Source organism: Myotis daubentonii, chromosome 5 (assembly GCF_963259705.1).
Source record: "Myotis daubentonii chromosome 5, mMyoDau2.1, whole genome shotgun sequence".
NCBI classification, from domain to species: domain Eukaryota; kingdom Metazoa; phylum Chordata; class Mammalia; order Chiroptera; family Vespertilionidae; genus Myotis; species Myotis daubentonii.
This window is the reverse complement of record NC_081844.1, coordinates 11,774,913-11,777,280: the sequence shown is the minus strand read 5'-3', so window position 1 is coordinate 11,777,280 and position 2,368 is coordinate 11,774,913. Positions and strand designations below refer to the sequence as shown.

At 49.4% G+C, this 2,368-nt stretch overlaps 1 pseudogene; it reads right to left on the bottom strand.

The window, feature by feature from the left end:
* Positions 1-243: 243 nt before the first annotated feature.
* Positions 244-2,047, bottom strand: LOC132234090 (cyclin-K-like; annotated as a pseudogene).
* Positions 2,048-2,368: the final 321 nt, after the last annotated feature.

Genomic DNA, 2,368 nt, shown 5'->3' with positions numbered 1-2,368 from the left:
GCTGCGACCCTTTAATACAGTTCCTCATGTTGTGGTGACCCCCAACCATAAAATTATTTTAGTTGCTACTTCATAACTGTAATTTTGCTACTGTGATGAATCGTAATGTAAATATCTGATATGCAGGATGTATTTTCAGGGGTCGTGACCCACAGGTTGAGAATCGCTGGCTAGCATTATAGAAGGTACCCTGCTGCTTCCTCACTTCAATACCCTTCAAGTTAACTAGAAAAACTTGTTAAAAAAACAAAGGGGGGAAAAAGGCATCAGGTTATCTCATCCAGGTTACGCTCCCCAGGCCCCTGACTGGAGGAATGCCAAGTGGAGGGATGGGTGGGGGCACAGGTGGCTGTCCTCCAGGGAGGACAGATGGAGGTGGGTAACTAGCTAGAGGCAGGCCCAGGCCTGGAGGAGGGTGAGGTGGGACGGCATGGGTAGGGGGCAAGCGTGGGGGTGTGGGTGGGGGCGGGAAGTTGGGGTTGTAGGTGGGTGGAGGTGGAGGGTACCCAAGAGTCAGGGGTGGGATAGCAGTGGGGGGAAGGAGGCTGGGGTAGGGGGCACCGGTCATGGGGGTCGGCTGAGGGGGTAGACGTGGGGGTGGTAGGGCAGGTGGGCTGGAGGCCCGTAGGCAGGGGGCAGGGCGTTGTAGGAGGGGCCCTCGGTCTTCATCATGGACTACAGGCTCTGGTAGCCCTCTCCAGACATGTAGGAGCTGGTGGTGGACGTCCCGGTTATGTAGCTGGAGGGTGGCGGCGGCGGTGGCCGGTGTGGCAGCGGTGGTGGCTGGTGCACAGAGGCCAGGTGGGCAGGAGGAGGGATCTGGACTTTGGGGAGGTCACTGGCATCCACAGGGCCTGGTGGCTCATCCTCGCCTAAGGCAGCCACGAGGGGAGGCTTCCGGTCTGGCGGTGGGTGGGCTGGAGCCAGTGGAGGGTGAGTGGTCTCTATTTTGGGAATTTTAGGTGGTGGTGGTTCTGCTGCTTTGTTCTCTTCTTTGGGAGAAACAACCGTGGCTCGCTTCGCCTGGCGGGGGGGACTAGGGTGTGGGGACGGTTTCTAGGGCTGCTGGACTTGCTTTCCCGGTGGTGGCGGCTGGGTTGATGGCTGCAGGTCCTTCTGGGGGGCTGCGGTGGTTCAGGGCCTGGAGCCGACTGTGACAGTGACCCTGGTGGCACTTGTGGTGTGGGGTTGAGCGATGGGGGCTGATGCAGCTGATGAGGTGTGTGATGAGGCATCTGTTGTTTTCCTTGTGAGTGAAGAGCCAGGATTTGGTGGTAGATATCTTCCAGAACATCCCCAGGGACATCTTGCACAAACTGCTCCCACCATCTCCGATACATGGGTTTGGAGGTCCATTCTTGTATTTCAAATTTGCACAAACGTCCCTCAAGATACATCACTGCCACTGCTATGATTTCTGGTTCCCACTGAAGTGACAAGGTCGTGCAGAGAGTTTCATTTACAAAGGTCCATGCCATTTGAACCAACTTTTGAATTTTGTTTTTATCACCTTTGAGTTGTTTTGCATATTTGAGGAGGAACTGGTATGGATGTTCTACCTGTAAATCAAACTTTATAGTCTGCAGTAAGATTCTCTCCAGAACCATTACTTCTTCCTTTGGGTCATCTCCAAACTGTCCAAATTGTACATCATTTAATAAACTACAAGCTGTTTTGATATCTTTACATTTTTGGGGTGTTTCTTCTACTTTCCCAGCCAGAAAGAGACAACAAGCTCCTGTTACATATCTTGGAAATTGCTTAAAGGAATGAAACATATAGAAGTGATGAAAATGAATTCAGTTGCCAGGGTATCATAGTGTAGTCCCAAACGTGTGCCCACATCAAAGATGAACTGAGCCCCCTCTCGGCGGTACCGGGCCTCAGTGGCTGGGTCAAGTCCTTCCAGTTGAGAGAGTATATGAGCCAAGTCTTTCTTATCCCAGTACCAACATGGTTTTGTGTGGTCCAGGTTTGCTGAGGTTACTGAAGGGCTTGAATTTTCTTTATTCTCCTTCATTTATTGAAGTAAACTTGTTTTTTTCAAAAGATTCTCTGAAAATGTTTGAATCCCCTCGCTTCAGGTAAGCCCCTCAGCAACATCTCTCCTTGCTGACCATGGCTATCTTGGACGTTCAATCAATTTAATAAATATATATTTTTAAATAGTCTTTCAAACTTACAGGTAAAATAAACATTATTATCAAATAGAGAAACAAGGTCAGGATGCCTACAAATGCAATTTTTATTTAATATTGTTCTGGAAGTGCTGGCCAATAGAAAGAAATTGGGAGGGAAAGAGTTGTTAATATTAGAAAGGAGGAGACAACATGAAAACTCTAGAGAATTAACTGGAAAACTATTAGAT